At 39.7% G+C, this 25,343-nt stretch overlaps 1 protein-coding gene across 2 annotated transcripts in view; it reads left to right on the top strand.

Annotated features, from left to right (window-relative positions):
* LOC147364263 (potassium channel, subfamily K, member 16-like) overlaps positions 1-25,343 on the top strand; it is a 292,159-nt gene that overhangs the window by 150,539 nt on the left and 116,277 nt on the right. For both annotated transcript variants that reach the window (XR_015134271.1, XR_015134272.1), the window contains one exon: positions 19,201-19,309. The gene's annotated coding sequence lies outside the window, so the exon portion shown is untranslated. The remainder of the gene's footprint in view (positions 1-19,200; positions 19,310-25,343) is intronic.

Below are 25,343 nucleotides of genomic sequence, written 5' to 3'. Positions count from 1 at the left end.
CTCTTCCCGATTGGCATTTCAGGAAATTAGAGTTGGCGTTTTCATCTAATAAAGCTTTGCAGCCTCATCCTCTCTGAGTAACACTTGCTTTCCACTTGGCTTTTGGGAAGAGCTCAAAGAGTTGTGGGCTTAGCAAATGGTAGAGTCATCAAGGCTTTTCCAGACATACTTGAGCTCTCTAACACCCTGAGAATGGTACTTTAACAGAGAAATGTATTTATTTATTGCCACTGGGTTCTGTATAATAACTATAAGAAGCTTAAGGAGTCTCTGGCTTTGGTCTAAGCTGTTTCCAGTATCAATGGATTTATGAATTTTGTCTTCAAGATTTCTCCAGACCTGACTATGAGAGAAGTCTTTCATTCACAATCTTTGTTCTCTGGTTCAGTAGTTTGATGGGTTATCTCAATGTACATGGTCAACTACCATATACTTGATACACTGCAGAACTGTTCTGTGAGTTCCAGAATAATTGATCTTTGAATCTTTACTTCACTAATACATGTGAAAGATTCAAGAGTTTAATTATATCCAAATACATTTTGAAATTTTTGATTTATGTTTAGATTGCACCAATAGAAGGTCAGAAAATGTGATTAGAAAAAGTGCTAATCTTTGGAAGACAATAGAGTTTGATGGCAATGGCATTACAGATTAAGTTAAAATCCAAAGGCAAGTGTTTTGCATTTTGTAACTCAACAAATTACATAAGATTTGTGTGCTTGGGACACAGACATGATGTCTAGTTGCATGGGGAGACAGATAAGTAAACAGCAAAACACATTATTGTGATGAGCTCTGTAATAAAGATCAAGTCCATGAACATGTAAAACAAAGACATCTAACCTAGTTGTTGATTTAAACAATAAACCTTTTATTGAGTGTCTATTATGTGCCAAGCACTGAAGTACTTTGTACGTATTATATTTAATCTTCACTACAGGTCTAGGTACTCATTTATTTCATGGCAAATAAGCCTAGTTGGGGGCATTGATATTGCCATCAAATTTGAGTACCACTTTTATTGGCATCCTTGCCAATTATCATGAGATATCATAGCAAAGACTTTCTGACATACAAGTTAGCTGGAATTACAGTTATACTTGATATAAGTCATTTCTCCTGATCCAAACAAAGAAGGACAGATTACAAAAGGAGATCTGAGTTAGTTACTTAGTGGCAAGCTGTGATTCCAAAACCACAAAAGTAGGCGAAGGAAATATGCTTTAGCATGGCCTCAGGTCATATGGTATGAACATTGCAGGGATTTCTGTTTTGTTTTGCAGTGTAAATTCCATGCTGTAATCAGAAATACATGGCACACATTGAACAAAGAAAATGCGTACTCAACAAAGTGTAGAGACAAAGCCTAGAAACATGTAGTCACTTACTAGGCAGAACAGGGCTACATGTGTCCCCGTTATAGAAGGCATTCTAGGTGTGTGTGTGTGTGTGCAACCACATTCACGCATGAGTGTAGTTTTATTGTCACTGTAGTATCAAAAATGCTAGACAATACTATGCAAATTATAGCCTTTCAATGCCAGAATGCATTGTCTTAATTTTTTTGTTGTAGTCACTGAAAGTGAACAAAACTAAAACCCTAATATAATCCTTTCCTTTCCAAGCTGTAATTTTGACAGCCATCCAAAGGCCAAGGATTCTGAAGTGTTTTATTTCTTTCCAAATCTGCAGTGGCCACCTACCTTTTCTGAGATTCCATTCCTCCCAACAACCAGGAGTTGTTTTGGGGCCAATATATTCCATTCATTACTGACATCCATCAAAATGTACCTTTACTTCACAATACAAGTAGAAATGTATTTACAACCTAATAATCAGGTTGACAGTTTGTTAGGCAGAAGTATAATTCCTGAAGAAAGAGAAAGCAACACTGAATTCTTCCTTTTCTCAGATAAATACCACTACATAAAATTCTGAACAGATCCAGTAATGGATAACAGTCTAGGATTGATAGAAATGAAGCTTCCCACATTTACTGCTCTTATCTTTTTCATATTTTCCCATTTCTGATATTTCTGGCTCCTTTTCCTTACCTCCCAGCTAGAATTGCTGATGTCCATTTTATAGAATCATAGAAAGAATAGTTAAAAATAAACTCAGAGCAGATGGTCTTCCTTTGATCCTCTACCCAGTCCACACATTCACTGTCTCCTCTGTCATTCCTGCAGGTGGTCATGAAGCCTGCGGCTGAATGATCCAGGTGAGGAGGAAACTTAAAACTAGTTTTCAGTTTGAACAACTTTGCTTGTAGGGGCTTCCTGTTGCTCAACCAAATTTGCCTCCTCCTTAAAATATATTTGTTAATAGTATGTTATGCCATGCTATGGTAAGTTATTTCAGTCATGTCCAACTCTTTGTGACCCTATGGACTGTAGCCTGCCAGACTCCTCTGTCCATGGGATTCTCTTACCATGGGTAAGAATACTGGAATGGGTTGCCGTGCCCTCTTTCAGGGGATCTTCCTGACCCCAAATCGAACCACACCCAGACACAGGGGTCGAACCTGTGTCTCTTACATCTCCTGCATTGGCAGGTGGGTTCTTTACCACTAGTGCCACCTGGGAAACCCTTAATAGTAAGTTACCTCCCTGGATTTAATTCCACTTATACACGATAGCTGCTTCTCCAAATATTTAAAGCCACTTCTGGATGAAATGGTTGGATGGCATCACTGATTCAATGAACGTGAATTTGGGCAAACTTTGGGATATAGTGAGGGACAGGAAGGCCTGGCATGCTGCAGTTCATGAGGTTGCGAAGAGTCGGACACCACACAGTGACTGAACAACAGCTCTTGTCCTCTCTGGCTTTTGTTTACTTACTTGATCCCCCTCCTCCTCAGCCCCTGAACTAAACTCTCCATTTCCCTGAAGTCTCTCATACGGTGCGTGAATGCATACTCTACTTCCTTTGTGCCCAGAGTTTTGGAGAGTGCTCAGCTGCCTCACTGGGCTGTCAGATCTCTGGTTTTGCTCCTCAGTGCAGGACTCTGCCCCTCCCCACACCTTGCTCTGCAGCCACAACCTTTGTCTCAAGTTGACTTTACTCAGTTTGGGGGTGTGTGTGTGCACCTGTGTATGTGTGCTCAGTCATATGCAGCTCTCTGTGGCTCCATGGCCTATAACCCGCCGGCTCCTCTGTCCATGGAATTTTCCAAGCAAGAATACTGAAGTGGGTTGCCATTTCCTATTACAGGGATCTTCCCAACCCAGGAATTGAACCCACATATTCTGTATTGATAGGCAGATTCTTTACCACCAGCACCACTTGGGAAGCCCTGTATTCCAGTAGTCCTCCTACTTTCCAGCTTCTCTTCCCAGAAACTTGAGGTGAACTACTTTGAGTCTCTTTGCGGATGATTTGTCATTATTGTTCAGTCAATAAATTGTGTCTAACTCTTTGCGACTCCACGAACTGCAGCATGCCAGGCTTCCCTGTCCTTCATTATCTCCCTGAGTCTGCTCAAACTCATGTCCATTGAGTCAGTGATGCCATCCAACCATCTCATCCTCTGCCACCCGCCTTCTCCTCCTGCCTTCTATCTCTCCCAGCATCAGGGTCTTTTCTAATGAGTCAACTCTTAGCATCAGGTGACCAAAGTACTAGAACATCAGCTTCAGCATCAGTACTTCCAATGAATATTTGGGATTGACTTCCTTTAGGATTGACTGGTTTCATCTCTTTGTTGTCCAAGGGACTCTCAGAAGTCTTCTCCAGCACCACAATTTGAAAGCATCAATTATTCGGCAATCAGCCTTCTTTATGGTCTGACTCTCACAGCTGTACATGATTACTGGAAAAACCGTAGCTTTAACTGTACAAACCTTTGTCAGCAAAGTGATGTTTCTGCTTTTTAATAAGCTGCCTAGGTTTGTCATAGCTTTCCTTCCAAGGAGAAAGCATCTTTGATTTCATGGCTGCAGTCACCATCCTCAGTGGTTTTGGAGCCCAAAGAAAATGCAATCTATCACTGCTTCCACTGTTTCCGTATCTATTTGCCATGAAGTGATGGGACTGAATGCTGTGATCCTAGTTTTTTAAATGTTAAGTTTTAAGTAAGCTTTTTCACTTTCCTCTTTCACCCTCATCAAGAGGCTCTTTATTTCTTCTTTGCTTTTTGCCATTAGAGTGGTATCATCTTCATTTCTGAGGTTATGGGTATTTCTCCAGGGAATCTTAATTCCAGCTTGTGAGTTGTCCAGCCTGGCATTTTGCATGATGTACTCTGCATAGAAGTTAAATAAGCAGGATGACAATATACAGTCTTGACATACTCCTTTCCCAATTTTGACCCAGTCCATTGTTCCATGCTGGAATCAAGATTGCCAGGAGAAATATCAATAACCTCAGCTATGCAGATAACACCACCCTTATGGCAGAAAGTGAAGAGGAACTAAAGAGACTCTTGATGAAAGTGAAACAGGAGAGTGAAAAAACTGGCTTAAAACTCAACATTCAAAAAACGAAGATCATTGCATCCAGTCCCATCACTTCATGGCAAATAGATGGGGAAACAATGAAAACAGTGAGAAACTTTATTTTCTTGGGTCCAAAATCATTGCAGATGGTGACTACAGCCATGAAATTAAAAGATGCTTGCTCCTTGATAGAAAAACTATGACAAATCTAGACAGTATATTAAAAAGCAGAGACATCACTTTGCCAACTAGTCAAAGGTCCGTCTAGTCAAAGCTATGGTTTTTCCAGTGGTCATGTATGGATGTGAGAGTTAGACCATAAAGAAAGTTGAGCACCGAAGAATTGATGGTTTTGAACTGTGGTGTTGGAGAAGACTCTTGAGAGTCCCTTGGACTGCAAAGAGATGAAACCACTCAATCCTAAAGGAAATCGACCCTGACTGTTCATTGAAAGGACTGATGCTGAAGCTGAAGCTCCAATACTTTGGCCACCTGATGCGAAAAGCTGACACACTGGAAAAGACTTTGATGCTGGGAAAGATTGAAGGCAGGAGGAGAAGGGGGCGACAGAGGATGAGATGGTTGGATGGCATCACTGGCTCAATGGACATGAGTTTGAGCAAGCTCTGGAAAATGGTGAAGGACAGGGAAGCCTGGCGTGCTGCACTCCATAGGGTCACAAAGACTCGGACATGACTGAGTGACTAAACAACAACAAGTATGTTATGCCTGGGGTCTATGAGAGGAGGAAATTTAGACAATGACAGACACAGAGGGATAACCATGTTAAGACACAGGGATGGGAAGCCTATCTACAAGCCAAGGATAGAGGCTCTCAGATGAAACCAACACTTCTGACACCTTAATCTTGGACTTTTAGCCTTCAAAACAGTGAGGAGATAAATTTCTATTGTTTAAGCCATCTAACCTAAGATATTTATTATGGCAGCCCTGGCAGACTAATTTACTTCCCATCCTTGGAGCGTTTATAAAATAATGGCTTCTTAAACTTCTTAACTGTGATTCAGTAGGATTGGGTGAGGGGAAGTTAATGCATATTTTCTGCCTTTCATCTTAACTGGAAGCCAGAGTTACTTTTTTTTTTTTTTTCTTTTAATTAATTTTATTTTATTTTTTGAGCTGCTGTAGTTGTGGATGGTTGAGTAGGGAAGTTTTGGTAGGAGGCCTAAGGTTTGGTTCATTTTCGTGGATAACTAGCTATAACTCTCATTTCTTAAAATTGTTACTGTGTGCCAAGTCTTTACATATAAATATCATCTCATTTAGTCACTCAAACATCCTAGAGGGAGGAGACTGTTATTATCCCATATATTATTGCACATTAGAAAACCGAACCACAGAGGAGGATGGCCAGGAACACTGATGGGTGAGAAATTGCATCCCAGGTTCATCTTCTTGATTAGATACCTGTAAAATTTTAAATTTCAAATTGGTTTCATGTTTAACAAAGGGTCATTTAACAGGAGAAATTATTGAGCTGATATTTGAGGCAATCTGTCATTGATATAATCTCCACTGCTAAATTAATTGCTAATCTCCTATTTTCTTTAACATTTGGCTAGCATCACTCAGAACACAAATTAGACAGATTTTCATCAAGTTGCTTTTGAGTGACAGTATGTGTACAAATGAAAGGAAGTAGACAGTTCTCCCTTATCTTTCATTCACTCCAATGAAGTTCCATCTATGTGCAAACCATTGTTCTAAAATGACTATGGTATATCTCCTACCTTCCAGGGAGATGGGACCGGCAGAGATGACCCTGGGAAGAGAGATATCCAGGTTTTTTGTTTTTTCCCCCAGTCTGTTCCATGGTCCTTTTTTTAAAAATTTTTTTTAATGCTTTTATTTTTAATTTTTAATTTTATTTTATTTTTAAACTTTACATAATTGTATCCATGGTCCTAAAGATAGAAAAATAACTTAAAACTTTTCTTTAGTTGTTCCTTGACCTTCAGCCCCATTCACTTGTCTCCATTCCTTTAAAATATTTCAACCCTCTGGACACATTCTAGACACATTTTCAGTAACAACTCCACTTTTAAAGTTTTAAAAGCCAATCAGATATCTTGTAGCTCTTTTATTCCACTGAATCTTCTTCTTGACTCACAGTATCTTCTGGCCTTGTGACATACTGCCATTCTGTCTCAGTCTGGCAGTTTTCTCCTGAGTATCCTTCATTTCCAACCCCCACTTGGATTCACTTGTGTGCTTTCCATAATTTTCTTATATATTGCCTCAATTCTTTCCTATCCTAATGCTTCCATTCTAAACATCTATAATGCTTGAAACTTTTATGATTCTCCTTTTGCATTTCTATATCCATTAATTTATTCTACACCCATTTAATTTATTGAGCACCAGTAATTGGATATATGGAGAAGGCAATGGCACCCCACTCCAGTACTCTTGCCTGGAAAGTCCCATGGGTGGAGGAACCTGGTGGGCTGCAGTCCATGAGGTCACTAAGAGTTGGACACAACTGAGCGACTTCACTTTCACTTTTCACTTTCATGCATTGGAGAAGGAAATGGCAACCCACTCCAGTGTTCTTGCCTGGAGAATCCCTGGGATGGGGGAGCCTGGTGGGCTACTGTCTATGGGGTTGCACAGAGTTGGACATGACTGAAGTGACTTAGCAGCAGCAGCAGCAGCAGCAATTGGATATAGTGGTGAACAAGATCAACACAGATGCTCCTCTCAAGGAGCTTACATTTCTGCAATGGGAGATAGTCAATGCATAGATCAACTTAGCCTAATGAGAGGAAAGCACACACCTGGACAAGTGGAGGGGCCAATGCACATCTAGGTTTCCAGCTTCAGTGAGGCACCCAGAAATGCTCAACTGCTTACACTGTCTTTGGTTGGCACTGTCTCCCATTCTTCGTGGCAACTACTTGGACCCCTCGTCTTGCCCCAACATATTCACTATCATCAGATCATCTCTCCTGAGAGATGTATCGTCAGGTGTACTTCCCTCATACACCATGGTTTTCAGTCATGAACTCCATCAATTTCACAGCTCTTCTCCCTCCAGAGACAACTTTTATATCCACATTTGTACCTCTCTCCTTCTCTCCAATCTGGGACCATGAGATTTCCTTCTTCTTGGTCAAGGACAACTTTTTCACCTAGGTTCTTAATCTTGTTTAGTCTGATCTCAGGGCCTTTGTTTATAATTTTTCTCTTATATACATTATCTGCAACCCTTCCCTATTAGTTTCTTCCTGCCAGCCTAGAAATATACTCAGTTTCTCATGTTCATCATTTAATAGTAATGGCTGTTATGTATAGAGCATATGCCCCATGCCATGTACTGTCTATGCCTCATCCTATTTAGTCCTCTCTACAACTCTCCAAGCTAGTTATTACTATCTCTATTTAACAGAATTGGAAACAGGCACAGAGAAATCTAGTTGCTGCCTGATCTCTTTCTTTTACATGCAAGCTTCTTAAAAGAGTGTCTCCATCCCTACTTTCTTTAGTCAGGCATTTGCCCCCACTATTCTACGGTGCTTAAGTTCACATCAACCTTTGAATTCCTAAATCCAGGAGACATACATGAATACTTGGTCTTCTGTCTTGGGCAACATGAAAAATATTGCATGAACATACATGAGCAACAACACGTGGTATTATTATCCACTTGGAATTTTTACCTCCTTTAGCTTTCATAATATCGCTCTTTACTGGATCTTCTTATTTCATAACTGTGCCTTCTCAGCCTTTTCTTTAGACTTCTTTCTCTCATCCTCCCTCATGTGTCAACATTCTCTGGGATTCTTTTCTCAGTGTTCTCTGTCTTCATCTCTCTCCCTTTCTCTATATTCAGGGTTCTCCCTGTATGTTCCTTAGTTTCATTTTCACTCCTAAAACTATACCTTTAGCTCTGGTGCTGTTTATAACAAAGACTTTAAAATATCTTCTGAAATGACCACCATAGAGGTCTGTGTTGACCTCAGTAAGTGCTATTTTTATGGCTTTTCTAACTTAAAAAAAAAATTGAAGTATACTTGATTTACAGTGTTTCAGATATGCAGCAAAGTGATTCAGTTATATATATCATGGGCTATACATATTTTTTCTGATTCTTTTCCATTACTATAGGTTATTAAAAGATACTAAATATAGTTCCCTCTGCTATATAGTAAGTCCTTGCTGTTTATCTATTTTGGTAAGTACTATTTTGGTACAGTGAAGGGACAAAAACCAGACAGGACAGGCTGAAGAGTGGAAAGTAAGTGAAGAAATGGAAAAAGCAATGATAAACAACTCTTGACAAACAAGGCTAGGAAGGGAGGCTGTCTTTGAGGTAGGGCACTTCAAGAAACCTTTTTTTTAAGTTGAGAAAAGCATGATATTTTTAAAATGCTATTGGTATTTGAACACCTATCCTGCTCAAACTCTTCCAGAAAATTGAAGAGGAAGGTAAACTTTCAAACTCATTCTATGAGGCCACCATCACCCTAATACCAAAACCTGACAAAGATGCCACACAAAAAAAGAAAACTGCAGGCCAATATCACTGATGAACATAGATGCAAAAATCCTTAACAAAATTCTAGCAGTCAGAATCCAACAACAGATTAAAAAGATCATACATCATGACCAAGTGGGCTTTATCCCAGGAATGCAAAGATTCTTTAATGTCCACAAATCAATCAATGTAATACACCACATTAACAAATTAAAAAATAAAAGCCCTATGATTATCTCAATAGATGCAGAGAAAGCCTTTGACAAAATTCAACATCCACTTATGATAAAAAACCCTCCAGAAAGCAGACAGAAAAGGAACATACCTCAACATAATAAAAGCTATATATGACTAACCCACAGCAAACATTATCCTCAGTGGTGAAAAATTGAAAGCATTTCCCGTAAAATCAGGAACAAGACAAGGATGCCCACTCTCACTACTACTATTCAACATAGTTTTGGAAGTTTTGGCTACAGCAATCAGAGCAGAAAAAGAAATAAAAGGAATCCAAAATGAAAAAGAAGAAATAAAACTCTCACTGTTTGCAGATGACATGATCCTCTACATAGAAAACTCTAAAGACTCCACCAGAAAATTACTAGAGCTAATCATTGAATATAGTAAAGTTGCAGGATATAAAATTAACACACAGAAATCCCTTGCATTCCTATACACTAATAATGAGAAAAGAGAAAGAGAAATTAAGGAAACAATTCCATTCACCATTGCAATGAAAAGAATAAAATACTTAGGAATATATCTACCTAAAGAAACAAAAGACCTATATATAGAAAACTATAAAACACTGGTGAAAGAAATCAAAGAGGACACTAATAGATGGAGGAATATACTGTGTTCATGGATCGGAAGAATCAATATAGTGAAAATGAGTATACTACCCAAAGCAATTTATAGATTCAATGCAATCCCTATCAAGCTGCCAACAGTATTTTTCACAGAGCTAGAACAAATAATTTCACAATTTGTATGGAAATACAAAAAACCTTGAATATCCAAAACAATCTTGAGAAAGAAGAATGGAACTGGAGGAATCAACCTGCCTGACTTCAGGCTCTACTACAAAGCCACAGTCATCAAAACAGTATGGTACTGGCACAAAGACAGAAATATAGATCCATGGAACAAAATAGAAAGCCCAGAGATAAATCCACGCACTTATGGACACCTTATCTTTGACTAAGGAGGCAAGAATATACAATGGAGAAAAGAAAATCTCTTTAACAAGTGGTGCTAGGAAAACTGGTCAACCACTTATAAAAGAATGAAGCTAGAACACTTTCTAACACAATACACAAAAATAAACTCAAAATGGATTAAAGATCTAAATGTAAGACCAGAAACTATAAAACTCCTAGAGGAGAACATAGGCAAAACACTCCAACATAAATTATAGCAGGAGCCTCTATGACCCACCTCCCAGAATATTGGAAATAAAAGCAAAAATAAACAAATGGGACCTAATTAAACTTAGAAGCTTCTGCACAACAAAGGAAACTATAAGCAAGGTGAAAAGGTAGCCTTCAGAATGGGAGAAAATAATAGCAAATGAAGCAACTGACAAAGAATTAATCTCAAAAATATACAAACAACTCCTGCAGCTCAATTCAAAAAAAAAAAAATAAACGACCCAATCAAAAAATGGGCCAAAGAACTAAACAGACATTTCTCCAAAGAAGACATACAGATGGCTAACAAATACATGAAAAGATGCTCAACATCACTCATTATCAGAGAAATGCAAATCAAAACCACAATAAGGTACCATTTCACGCCAGTCAGAATGGCTGCGATCCAAAAATCTACAAGCAATAAATGCTGGAGAGGGTGTGGAGAAAAGGGAACCCTCTTACACTGTTGGTGGGAATGCAAACTAGTACAGCCACTATGGAGAACAGTGTGGACATTCCTTAAAAAACTGGAAATAGAACTGCCATACAACCCAGCAATCCCACTGCTGGGCATACACACCGAGGAAACCAGAATTGAAAGAGACACGTGTACTCCAATGTTCATCGCAGCACTGTTTGTAATAGCCAGGACATGGAAGCAACCTAGATGTCCATCAGCAGATGAATGGATAAGAAAGCAGTGGTACATATACACAGTGGACTATTACTCAGCCATTAAAAAGAATACATTTGAATTCATTCTAATGAGGTGGATGAAACTGGAGCCGATTATACAGAGTGAAGTAAGCCAGAAAGAAAAACACCAATACAGTATACTAACGCATATATATGGAATTTAGAAAGATGGTAATGATAATAGAACAGTCTTTTGGACTCTGTGGGAGAGGGCGAGGGTGGGATGATTTGGGAGAATGGCATTGAAACGTATAATATGATATGTGAAACGAATTGCCAATCCAGGTTCGATGCATGATACAGGATGCTTGGGACTGGTGCATTGGGATGACCCAGAGGGATGGTATGGGGAGGGAGGTGGGAGGGGGATTCAGGATGGGGAACACGTGTACACCTGTGGCAGATTCATGTTGATTTATGGCAAAACCAATACAATATTGTAAAGTAATTAACCTCCAATTAAAATAAATAAATTTATATTTTTAAAAACGCTATTGGTATTTGGAAGGATGTATTAGAGCAGGCAAGCTGAAAATGCAGAACTGAGAAGAGAATAGATGGCTACAAGGAGAAGGGTTGTTCTCAGAAGGAGAGATGTCTCCTTCATCAGAAGGAAGGAAGATGATGGAGATATAAGTACATTTATTGAGGATGAGGGAATTCCTTTCTTTGAGGCAAGGTTACATGGTCGGAGTGGTGGATATTGCTATAGTTGTCTTTGCAAAATGCAGTTTGCCACAGGGTGAGACATGGCACTGGGGAACAAAAAATATACCACCTACTTAGCTATTTGAGAAGATAAAGAGGCTTATCTGAGGGAACAGTGTGGAAGTGGGTATTCTTGAGCAGAGCCAGCTTTCAGTCAATGCCCAGAAGTAGAGGAAATGCTTGTAGGGGAGGCTAAGGTGCTAGAAAGCAGTCTGATGATAGAGTGGGGACTTGGGAAGCTCAAGGGAGGAAGGGATTAAGGTATCAATTTGAGGATAAGAAAGGATAGAGCACTAGGGTGAAGGTAGTGGCTGGAGAATAAATCAAAGGAGCAAGAAGCTTAGACTTTTGGAGTTGACTGATAAGAACAGGGATGAGAAACCTGAATGGATTTAGTCCTGACAGTCTCTGTTGGGAGGTGGGCACTCGACCCAAAGGGTGGGTGCCTTAGCTCCATGAGTTGTGGCAGTTTTAACCAAGTCTCAGAGATTTCAGGGTAGAAGGCTTGGAGGATATAAGGGCCTCTGGGTCTGGGGGTCTTAGAGCATCAGCCTGGTCTTGCCGTGCATTCCCCAGTAGAGGGGAGCCTTTGAGGCCAGAACTCTGCCTTACTCACTTTGATATCCTGGCCTCTAGCACAGTGTTACATGTATCCGGACACATAAGATGGTTGAGTAATTTGAAGAATTAATGATTGAGCATGGATTCAAGTCCCAGTCTACTGAAGCCAAAAATTCCAAATTCTGTATGCCACCTTTCAATTCTCTGTTCCCAGGGCCTGTAACTGGAGCACTGAAGGGATATTTCCTCTTAGATTATGTGTGAACTGCACAAAGTGTTGATAAAAAGCTGCCAGTTTCCCAGGGAGTTTGATCAACATAAACATTCACATCAGATATTTCAGGCCAAATTACTTGACTAAATATAATTACTTGAAATCTACTCCACTCCATGCTGCCTAAGGCGTATGGCTTCCCTTCAAAATGTAAAAAAAACACAAACCTTTCGGATGAATGCTACGCTACGGGATTTGTGACAATGTGCTTGATTAACAGCTGCTACCAATTAAACAGATATCTGTGAAAAAGATAACTCTCTGAGAGCCAACCCGTGCATATAAGATATGCCTAACAATTTAAGGCCATGGGAGCAGATGGGCATAGTCTAAAAATGTGTTTATGAGGAAAAAAGAATGTCGCTTTGGTATCAATTGCTACTCCCATCCATTGCCTACAGTACAAATAAAAGCCTTTCATGAATATATTCAACTCTTTGTACATCTGTCAAAAGTGAGCTGTCACAAAATAATATTTTCCTATTAATTCAAACTTTAGGCAAGCCCTGCTATCAGGAAACACAAATGTATTGAATTGGAGACTATACAAGCCCCAAATGAGAGAGGAATTATTTGCGCTGCCAAAAAGGTTACAGATGTACAGAAGATTTACACAGGGTTCCTTCCTTCAGTAGTGAGTTTTCCTTGGATATTTAAAATAAAGCTTGATTTATAAAATTTAAAAAATTATATCCATAAATTTTTTTCAGGGAGCACATTACTGTGATGTGAAATATACATGCACATCACAGTGAGAGGCATATTACTTAGCAGCAGCCTCACACTAGTTAAATTTGTTGGATTCACTTAGATTTTCTTCATATATCTTTCAGGATCTGAAATGTTTTTGTTCATTTCAAACTTTCCAATTTCAAGACTGGTAACTCTTAAATTATCTCCACTCACTGTGATGGCATGTGATCTTTTAACATGTAGTTCCATGATGGAGTTGTGATTTATTCCTGTAGATAAAATACCAGTCTGGGGAGCATAAAACTAGCACTGCTCACATCTCAGTAACTGCTCAGTTATTTTGGCAACACACTCGACTTCTCTGAACTCAGTCTTCTCTTTTAGAGAAAGGGTAATAATTATTTGCCAGGGACTTGCCTCATAGGGGTGTTAAGCATTCATGAGACTAAGGTGCTCATGAACTATTACAGATAGTGTTCGGAAGTTTTGTAGTTTTAGATTTCTGGAGGAAAAACTGGAACCAGGCAGTTGGGGGGAAGGGTCTTGCGGTCCTGGAAGGTATTGAGACAAAATGGCCCTTTAAGTTGTATATCTAAGGGTTGGAAAAATTGTCTTAACAATCTTAACAAGAGAACAATGTTGTTTTAATAATATTTGGAAAAAATCCTGCCAAGTAGTATGATCATACTGGTGTTTCATTTCTGATGTCCAACAACATTCTTGCTAGAGGATAATATCATATGACCTTTGGACTAGAAGGGTAAGGTGACATAAGATTTTGATAAATATTATGATTTCTGAGCCTGCCTCAAAATTCTCCAGTGTTTCAGTTCCCCTGGCTACCCTTGCAGATTTCAAATCCACCTTTAAAAAGCTGCTGTATCTGACTTTAAGTCCACAATGTGTCCTTGTATGTAGCTGAATTGCCCTCTGTAAGATGGAAGACCAGTAGCTTAACCACAGCTCCTTTTAATACTTCCTTTAACAAGGCTTAGTAGCCAAGAACCTGCATTTTACTTTTAGTGTTAAAAGTCTCAGAAAACTTTAGAAAAGCCAGGAATCAAAATGTTGAACATCAAGCTCATCAAAGAGTGATAAATCATAATGCTATTCTAAGACCAGCTTTCCCTCAAGAAGCATTTTGTTCTTTGCTTATGTCAATGCGTAGGGATTTCTGAACTTTACTGGGGGATAGTCTAACATGCTCCCTCTGAGGGATGGAATTGAAGTAATAGTATAAGGGGGACACTGTGTTCCTTTTCTTGGTACGATGGAGTGGGAGGGTCAAAAGAATATCTCGCCAGTCAGCCAGGGATTGATCCCTTGTGACTTATTTGCTTTCTGGTCTTTGCTCCTGTCAGAATCCAGGCATCTGCTGGTGACTGGGAGACATGAAAGAAATGGACTAAGTCTTCCCTCAGCTGAGAAAACACAATACAGGTCCCCAAAGAATGTTCACACAGTTCTTCACCTGAGGTTCAAGTGGCATTATCCTACCAGAGCCTAGGGTTCCTTTCCTCACTGACTTGCCCCCACATACTGCCCACAGGTCTGGGGCCTCTGCTCATGGACACTCCAGATGCCTCAGTAGCAGACAGCATCCCCCTTTGACCTTTACCCTCATTCTTTTTCTGCCTCTGCAGCTTGCTCCTTTGGCCTTGTGGCCAGTTCTCTTCCTTTAAAACATCTTTATCCTCTTCTGTTACAGCCTCTGGCATAAATGGTCCTTCTCTCTCTCAGCTTTGACAGGACCAAGTGCAAGCCCAGGTACTATGGATGTGGTGGAAGAGGAAAAAGCTGTAAAGGAAAATCAGACTGCTTGTCCATAAAAGTTCTTTGCTAGTGTATATTCTGTACCTCATTATACTAAAAGCGTGTCTGGCTCCTGCTCAGACTAGAGTTCCATACACAGCTTTCCCTCTATTACTTTATTATTGGGTTGCCCAAGCTCCAGGAAAAGAAGGAATAGGGGAGAAAATTGTATCAGCCACAAAGTGATAACATATATTTGTTTAGCACTGTACAAATTACCCAGTTCTTCCTTAAATATAATAGATACCTATTAAGTATTTGTACTGAATTTAATACTGCTTTTATCTTAAATTTCTAGCTAAAAGGCCAGACTGCTTATGAATCTTCTTTTCATAAACTAGACTGTTCTTTCACCAGAATGACATAGCTGTAACAGGAGCTCAGAACTTCTAACTCTGTTCAGTGTTCTTCTAATTTTTGTGATTAATCACATTCCCAGATATTTATTAGTGGTGGATTTCTCTTGTTTTGAGAGACTGCCATGAAAGTTTTCAGTACTAGAAATCAGGCTTGCTTTTTTCTCCCTTCAACCCCTCCTGCTTCTTCAACTTTCTTCTCTAGATTTCAAGTTGGTGTATTAGTCATTTGTGTTGGTGAGCCATCATTTCACTGTATTCAAACCATCTTGATTTTCAGGTCTTCATTTTTCTTTCCCCAGTCTATTGTCGGGCCTCCAAACTGGTGCTCACTGGTTCCTTAAGCAAAATAAATTCAATTTTAAAAGCCTGTGACACTGACTTCTTCAGTGGTCCCCTTTCATCTGTAGCAGTGTCCCTGACCTCTGGAGTGACATTTTTGTGGGAATAGAGAGGTCATGCTTAGGTTGTCTATGAGATTCATTGAATTTTGAACTTTAATGTCAATGAAAAAAATCTCTAAAAAAATAATATAAGTGTATTCTGGATCATTCAAATGACTATTTTATCACTGTCATAAAATTTCCATCTGTGTTGCAGATATCTTTATGATCTTTTTGACACCAAGGTGTGTAACTTTAAGTGTCATGAGTTAATGAAAAATGAACAGAAGTGGACTTAATCTGTAAAGATGAGTTTGATTCACATGAAGGCCAAATGCAGTGACAGCAAATTGAAGACAGGTTTTCTGTACAGTGGCTCCAATAGAGCAAAGTGTAGGGAGAATGCAGTGTCATATTGTAGACTAATTAATTAACAAATGTGAGCAACAGCCACCACCAAGCCAAACCAAAAGAGCTTTAGCTCTTTGTAACATTTTCTCATAGTGAGCAGTATTATAAGGTCGGTAAAAGGTTTAACACAATAAATATTAATTTAAACTTTGTTAGTTTGTACTTTTCCTGTGGAATTAATTGTCATGGCTTTCAGTTCAGTTCAGTTCAGTTCAGTCGCTCAGTCGTGTCCGACTCTTTGCGACCCCATGAATTGCAGCACACCAGGCCTCCCTGTCCATCACCAACTCCCGGAGTTCACTCAAACTCATGTCCATCGAGTCAGTGATGCCATCCAGCCATCTCATCCTCTGTTGTCCCCTTCTCCTCCTGCCCCCAATCCCTCCCAGCATCAGAGTCTTTTCCAATGAGTCAGCTCTTCACATGAGGTGGCCAAAGTACTGGAGTTTCAGCTTTAGCATCAGTCCTTCCAAAGAACACCCAGCACTGATCTCCTTCAGAATGGACTGGTTGGATCTCCTTGTAGTCCAAGGGACGCTCAAGAGTCTTCTCCAACACCACAGTTCAAAAGCATCAATTCTTCAGCGTTCAGCTTTCTTCACAGTCCAACTCTCACATCCATACATGACTACTGGAAAAACGATAGCATTGACTAGACGGACCTTTGTTGGCAAAGTAATGTCTCTTCTTTTCAATATGCTATCTAGGTTTAGATTCACATAAAACCTATAAACAAAGACTTTAAACCTAGTTTTCTGGATTTTCTCTACTTGTGGGGTCCCTCCTTGTGGAAAAATTATACTTCCCACCCTCCTGACTTTAGGTTTGGCTGAACCACTTGATTTGCAAATAGAATGTGAGTGGGAGTGATACCTGCCGTTTTCAAGGGAAGCCTTCAGAGCCAATGCAGGTCTGTCTGACCCTCTCCCTTTTTTCTTTCTGGCATGAGCCCAGCAATATTACCAAAAGGAATTGCTCCTTCAGCCTGGATCCTAGAATGAGGATTATGTAGAACCAAGAGCTCCGGCAAACTATGAAGGACACATACAAGTAGGAAATTTTTGTGCGTGCATATACATACACAAATGTAAAACATATATGTGTATGTGTGTATACACATGTGTATATGTCGATATGTCATGATTTAAGTTAACACTGGGGATCAGGAGGAATTGTTTCCTTTAAAAAGAAGTCTGCAAACCACTGAAACTGAGACCTGCAGAAAATATCCACATTCTTTAGCTTCGTAAGTCTCTTTGAGATCCAACCTAGCCTATCTTTCCAGTGTCATTTCCCTTTGCCCTATTCCTCTGTCATAATTGTTCCTAAATCATATTCTGTTCATTTAAGCATTTCTACCCTCGTTTATCCTTTTTCTTATGGGAGAAACTTGGAAAAATAATCACAGCCTGATTCGTTTTGTAATGATAACCAAGACGGCGAGAGCCTATGCAGTCCCAGGGGAAACAGCCTGTTTCAGCTGCTGTGACCATGGAGTTGCTAACGAGTAGGAGCCCTGTGTGGGCAAATGTCCCCACCTTCCTGAGCTCGAGCTAACTCACCTCACATAGAGGTGCCAGGCAGTAATGAAGCCCCTAGACAAGAGCCCCAGCCTCTGAACAATGGAGTTTGGCTGTATTCAGTTTTACAAGTCCCTTATAAAATGTCTCCTGATAAACTCTGTCTTTGAGTTCCCACAGACTGTGTAAATAGGAGGTTATGAGTTATCACATCTGAAGCCTGCTGCTACATTTCCAAATTATCTCTATCTTGGATAGCTCAGGGACTGTGGTTAGGCAGATTAATCCTAGGAGAAGTTAAGTAATTGTAATCTTAGAGAATAGACTTTATGCCCTCAAGGCCCTGCAGCTACGCACGTCCAAATCTTGCATTTAATTTATATCAAGCATGGAATTAATAAGAGTCGGTGGTAATAAAGTGTCAGAGAAAGAAATGGAAAATAGATATCATAAAATATTTATGTAATAAAAAGTAATCCATTTCACTAATATAACCCACATTTTTTTTTCCTGATAGGTAGGACCTAATAATAAAAGCATTTAAATCACTGTGAGTAGGAATTACTATACTCTCTGTGATACATGAAAAATCCAAACACAGTCCACTTACCAAAAACACAAAATCCTGAAATAAATGATCTTTGACAGAGAATAAAATGTCCTTCTGGATACCTGTCAATGTCTAATAGCAAATTCAACATCTATTCAATAAATTATCCTTCGAGGAACATTGCTAAAAAATTTTGTAATGAAAGCAGCTGGCAGAAAAATTGAAATGTAATTGAGTGACATCTTTTAATCATGTATGTAGGTTGAAGGTGGGTAATATAAACAGGAAAGGCAGCTCCAGAATTTCTATCCTATTACTCATGTTAAATGGCTGTCTGTATTGCTTTAACCACTGTGCAAATCCATCAAGGTTTTATACAAAGGCAAGCTGGTTTTGTCTTGGAAGGATGAATTATAAATGACACCTTTGTATATTCAAATGTGAGTTTTCTATCTTTTGGATGGCATATATGTCATTTCAATTAAAAAAATTTCTCTAGAGAAGCTATAATAAAATCATCTCTAAATGGAAGGAATATGATTAGGGAATGAAGGATCATTTAATTGCAGAAGTTTGGAGAAGCTTGCTTTGTGTGTGTGTGTCTGTGTGTATTTCAGCATCTACCATCATCTTCTGATACATGATCTGAACTAAAATGTTAAAGGCTAATAAAAGCATTTGCATTCTTGAGTGAGTGCCTTTGGTGCCACTTTCAAATGCTCAGTACATGTATATGAGAAATACTTGTTTGAATGCTTCTCCTATTGTAAATTACCTTAATAGAGTTCTCTATGATAGGAATATGGAAAGAGACATGTTATGACTCTGAAGCTGCCATCTCTGTGCTCTAATTTTTTGTTGATAGCCCCTTTTTTTTTTTTCAGGAAATTACACTTAAGTTGTTCTTCATAATTACCTCCAAAGTCCGCGCTGCCCAGGAACATTATAACAAGATGCTTTTGATCCTTTGATAATTAAATGTTCCATTGAATGGTAAGAAAGACAGACCTGCCTTGTATTAATTTCTCGTCTAAAGAAAAAGGAGGTTAATGACAACTTCAGGTAGTATTAGGTAGTGTTACTATAAGATAATGAGCTAATTGCCATAGGCTGGGTCTAGTGCCTTTATGTCATGAGTGAGCAAAGCACATCATCATTCAGATTTTTCTTTTAGAAAGAATGCATCTATAATCCCGTGTGCCAATTGTCTTAACAGTTTTATTTGTGGTGACTAACTCCATTCACTATCTAGATTTTTTCTATGAAAATAGTACTCTATAAGTGCCTAAAACCAAGCCCCTACCTGTAAAGTGGACATTTGGTTGCTGTGATCAGAACTGGCATGCCCTTTCAGAAGCTGTGGCCTCTAAGAGGTCCTTAGGAAGAAGATGTGATGGTTAGTTTCATGTGTCAACTAGGCTATAGTTCCCTGTTGTTTGAGTGAGTGAGTGAGTGAAGTTGCTCAGTCATGTCCGACTCTTTGCGACCTTGTGGACTGTAGCCTAACAGGCTCCACTGTCCATGGGATTCTCCAGGCCAGAATACTGGAGTGGGTTGCCATTTCCCCCACAATCCTGTGAACCAATTTTTAAATCTCTTCTATGTACCTTGTCTAAGGAAAGGTAGACACAGGTGACTTGCAAATCACCAGAGAGTTTATTGGACTCTTGATGCAAGCAGGTATCATGGACTTAGCCAAACCTAGCTGCCAACAGTAAGTTTTCACATCAGTCTATAGACAAAAGCATCCTCATCACTGAAGCATGTTTAGCAAGTGCTCCCAATTCAAACCATCTCTTCACACGCACTTGCCCATCCCATTATAAGCAGGTGGCAATGTGTTCCCTAATGCAGTCTTTGCCACCAGCATGGAGGTGCCAGTGTTCAGTGTCCTCATCAACAGCAGGTGTATGAACCAGTGGCCATTCAATATGGAGAAGCAGCCGTAAAAGTTAGGGGCTTCCAGATTCTTGACAGCAAAAGCTCTGCTTAGCATCGCAGTGTTCTCTCCAATAGCTTTCTTGTCTCTTATCTCTGCCCAGCTAAATGTCTTAAGAGTCTTGCCTACAGGCATGATTTTCATGTCTGTATTTGTTGCTCACTCTGTCAACCATTGCAATATGGTCCTAGACTTTACCACTCTATAAACACAAACCCTCCTGCTGTTAATCCAAGTATACTCAGTCTTTATTTTACTTAATGTCTTAATTTGATCAATCACTTCTCTCGGCCACACTCTTCTAACAATCTCTTCCTTTGTCTTCTGCAGTCAGTTCTCTCATAGTTTGTATCCTCTTCATCTAGATTCATTGCTTCAGCATTCTTCAATCCAAGTGGTCTATTATGGGTTGAATAATGTCTCCTAAAAGATGTGTCAAAGTCCTAACTGCTGGTACCTGTGAATGTGACTTTATTTGGAAATTGAGTCTTAGTAGATGTAATCGAGTTAAGATGAGGTCACTAGGATAACTCCCAATCCCGTATGACTGGTGTCCTTGCAAGAAAAGCAAATACTATGTGAAGATGAAGTCACACTGAAGAAGAAAGCCTTGTGACCACAAAGACAGAGATTGGAGTCATGTATCTCCAAGCCAAGGAATGCCAAGGACAGCCAGCAAATATCAGAAGCTAGAAGAGGCAAGGAAGGATTCTGAGTGATTTCACAGTGAGCGTGGCTCTGCCAACACCTTGATTTCAGACTTCTAGCCTGCAGAACTGTGAGACAACTTTTTAAATCTAAAGTTGTTTCAAGGCACCTGGTTTGTGGTACTTTGTTGCAGCAGCCTTAAGAAACTAATACAAGGTCCTATGAGATGCTCTGAGAATCGAAATACTTTTAATATGTTTTCTATTGGATCCTTTCTCTGGTTAATAACATCTAGGCTCTTGTGTGAGCAATTTTCTTAGTGGAAACAGGGTAGGCATGCTTAGACAAGCTGACAGTCTGTCATTCTAAATCACACTGCCTTGTATTGAGAAGCTGTAATGCACAGCAACTCAGGCCTCCAGGAGCTGGGCCTTCCACTGCCTGTCTCTGCAGCATTCTATCCATGGATTTGTCCTGAATAGGCCATAGCAATCTGTCTCTTTGCTTATGGTTCCTGGGGATCTGACAATGGTGAAAGACCAATATGTTCCCAGGAAAGATTCTCGTGGATACATTTCTTCTGTGCAGGCTTTCTAGCTCAGTCGCTCTCTGCAGCTGAATTTCAATGTATAATACATTCCGTGAGAAGCATGTCCTTGGGCAAGTCTGTCCCCAGTGGAATTGTCTGATGAAGTGGGCTCTGGTAACCACTCAGGAGGCTGCATATGCTTTGATTACTGCTCATGAGGTTTATATTTCTTTAAGGAGCTTAATGAGATTTTTCTGGGGGGCAAAAATAATAATTTTCCATTTTTTAGTAGCTCTGCTGATAGGAGTAAAAATTGCACATCCCTTTCACAGACTATGAAACAATGCTCCTCGTTTATTTCTTTTGTGAGGTAGAAAGTGAGATGTCTTCTGGCCCATCATATCTTAAGAAATATCAAGAAAAGCATAATTAAATATAAATATTAATTATCTTTTAAAAGATACATACTTTAAAACATGTCATTTCTGAGGTTTGCCAAGTATGGGATGCTGAGGGTACTTTGAGTAGAAAGCAATTTCAACAGCCAAAAAAATGATGTTGTAGCTGAAAAAAAAGTCTGCATTCACTTACTTTTATTTGGACATAATTATAGTGGAAAGATAGTCTTTTTAGTAAATTCTAACTTATTAAAAAATTTTTTTAGTAAATTCTAACTTATTAAAATATTTTTTTTCCCTCTCCACAATTCTTCCTTGATTTATTTATTTTTGGCTTCTGCATGTAAAAGCAGTTTTATAACTTAAGTGGTTCTGAGTTCATGGTTGACAGCCAAGTGTTTTACTAACTTTCCCCCTTAGTTTGATGACAAATGCATCACTGAGTGCTCGGCTGCCTGGAAGATCACTAACAGTGGCATTCATTTCTCTGAGGAGGCTGGGAATATAAAAAATATGCAATCAGGAGCATTCTAAATGCAATAGCAAATTTAGCTGATGGAACGTGCAGAATGCTAATGGAACACGCACCGCCAGCTGAGCCTGCTGTGCACTTGGGCGTCGCAGGCTGAGAATAATGACCTTGCTCAGGACTTAAGCGGAGTGGGTCGGTACAGTTGGTGACAAATAGATGCCTCTGATTACACTCTAGACACCTTCCCTCTCCTGGGAGCTTCACATCCTAGCTGTGCACAGGAAAGCTGCCAGTTCAATTCAGGTCACATATCAACTCAGTTCTGGGTGTGGGGCCCAGAATAGGGCAAAGGGAGGAAACAACCTGCAAAGTTCACAGCAGTCTAGCTTCAGAATATCTGACTCTGCCCAACAGAGCCCCGAAATTAATTTTAAAAATTAAATAAAACACCTGTTCACTCCTTTCCCTTGCTGCTCCAGAGTCTTTAAAAATTAAAAATATGGAATCTCTGAAGAAACATCTGCCTTCTACAAAGAACAAAAACGGACTAAATGACTGCCTTACAGTGAAAGGAGAGAGAGAAGTGAATGAGGTCTTTGGGAAAAATTCCCCAAAGCACCTTTTGCCCCATGTGGGTACTGTGTAGAAACACAAAAACGTCATTATTGACAGTGATCACAGTTGCCTGAGTACCTTCCTGATTTTCGTGCCACAGAGCTCAGAGATTGCTCCTTTTTGCGTGCTCATTTTTTAGATAAGGAAACTGACATAGTGAGGCTAAATTTCTCCAATGTCAAGCAGCTCATGAAGGCAGAACTAGGATTTGCACACAGGCTGAGGTGGGTCCTAATTGCTGTATTTTATTTCCATTCTAGTCTTTCAAGCAGCTTTTACTATTGGAATAATGTTACTGTTTTCTCCTAGAAATTCAATTCAGGAAAAACATACCAAAAATTCTAATGATACCAGTGTGACAGAGTCACTATCTTATGGTCAGTAAAACTAGTAAAAAGGATCAAAAATTTATTTGAATTTTAAAAATTTAAGTTATGACAGAATTATTTTGGAAGATGGTACTTAAGCGCATTTCCTTGTTTATCATCCTGCTGCTGGTTAGGATATAGAAGAATGTGAAAAACCTTACTGCCACTGAGACAAGAGGAAATCATTGGCTAAAAAAACAAATCACACTTTTTTTAAAAGCTGTGGTAAGCACCGTCCAAAATGGCCTCCTGCAGTCCCTCCCTGTACCTTGTATGGTTCCCTTCCACATTTTACAGGAGTTGGTCCCTGGGTCCCAAAGAATATGATAGATGCAGTGGGCTTCCCAGGAGGTGCAGTGGTAAAGAATCTGTCTGCCAGTACAGGAGACATAAGAGACACAGGTTTGATCCCTGAGTTAAGAAGATCCCCTGGAGGAGGAAATGGCAACCCACTCCAGTATTCTTGCCTGAAAAATCCCATGGACAGAGGAGCCTGGTGGGCTGCAGTCCATGGGGTCACCACTGAACACACAACACACTCATAAATGGGATGTCACTTTCAAGAACAGATTGTTAAAGACTTTCATTTGGTTGCTGTCTTGCAATCTTGCTCTGTCTTGGGTCATTCACTCTGGGGGAAGCCAGATGCCATGTTGTGAGAAGCCCCATGAAGAGACCCACAGGGCAAAGATTGAGACTTTTTCCAACAGCCATCAAGGAACTAAGGCCTCCACCAATGGTCTCAGCCCTAGTTAGGCTCTCAGATAACTGATGGCCACAGTCTCTGCTGACAGCCTGGTACAACTTCATGAGGGATCTTGAGCCAGGACCACCCAGCTAAACCACTCGCAATTCCTGACCCTCAGAAACTGTGAGATAATTTATATTTTTTTAAGCTTCTAAATTTGGGGAGTAATTTGTTATGCATTAATAGATGACTAGTGCAGCAAGTGCTGTGGACCCGAATAATCAGAAGAAGCTAAGATCCAGAGGCCAGACCCTCCTAGGAAAGCCAAAGAAGGAACTTACTACTTGTAACTAAGTATAATCAAAAGAATACACAGCAATTTTTATTTGAGATGAGAGCAAATCACAACCAGCTTATTGACTCCATGGATAAATAATTCTCTTTTCCCTTCTAGTAGTAGAAAATTCTGTATTCTGTGAAACTTCTGCTAATCAAGGAGCCAGAAAATAAGTTTCCTTTTGGCTTTGCCATTGACTGCTGTGGCATCAGCTTTCATAATGTTCTTATATATTTCAGAGGGTAATAATGATAATAATATTGACCTTCCTCTTCAGAGTGATGTGAAAAATTACTAATTACTATTGGCAAGATACCCCAGAATAATAGAATACTCTGTGAGTATTACATAATAGCAATGAACAGTACAACCATCTCACAAAGTTGGTAGAACATGCCTTCGTAAGTCATGAAGTCTAGCATAATATGTATCTCTTTTGTCCTTTACATCTTGGGCCATGACTTTATAGTGAATCAAAGGATGACTTCAAAGAACCACATTTATTCTGCCATGATTCTCTTTTAAGATCAAGCCATTCTGCAGAAAGTCTGGTTTGAAAATATTCTCAGACTGTGGACTCCTTCACCTTCATAGCGATGTGGATTGATTGCATGAAAATGAAAGTGAAGTCGCTTAATCGTGTCTGACTCTTTGCGACCCCATGGACTGTAGCCTACCAGGCTCCTCCCTCCATAGGATTCTTCAGGCAAGAGTACTGGAATGGGTTGCCATTACCTTCTCCAAGGGATCTTCCCGACCCAGGGATCGAATCCGGGTCTCCCGCATTCCAGGCAGGCGCTTTAACCTCTGAGCCACAGCCTATTGTTTGTACAGAAATAAATCACTATTATTGCAACTGACTTGGTGACAGCCTGCTGACCAGAGCCTGGTCTCTGATGGAAGCAGCTATGCCTGCTTGATCTCAGCTACTTTGTTACTTTCCCATCAGTGTTTAGCCGAAGGCCACCTGTGAGGCTCCCCTCCCACTATGACTGGTGTAGGGTGAAGTGAAGAAGGATTAAGAGTGTCTATC

The sequence above is a fragment of the Bos grunniens genome, chromosome 10 (genome assembly GCF_055505025.1).
Source record: "Bos grunniens cultivar Pamir isolate PY7600 chromosome 10, Bosgru_T2T1.0, whole genome shotgun sequence".
Lineage (NCBI taxonomy): Eukaryota > Metazoa > Chordata > Mammalia > Artiodactyla > Bovidae > Bos > Bos grunniens.
This window is presented reverse-complemented; position numbering and strand designations above follow the sequence as displayed.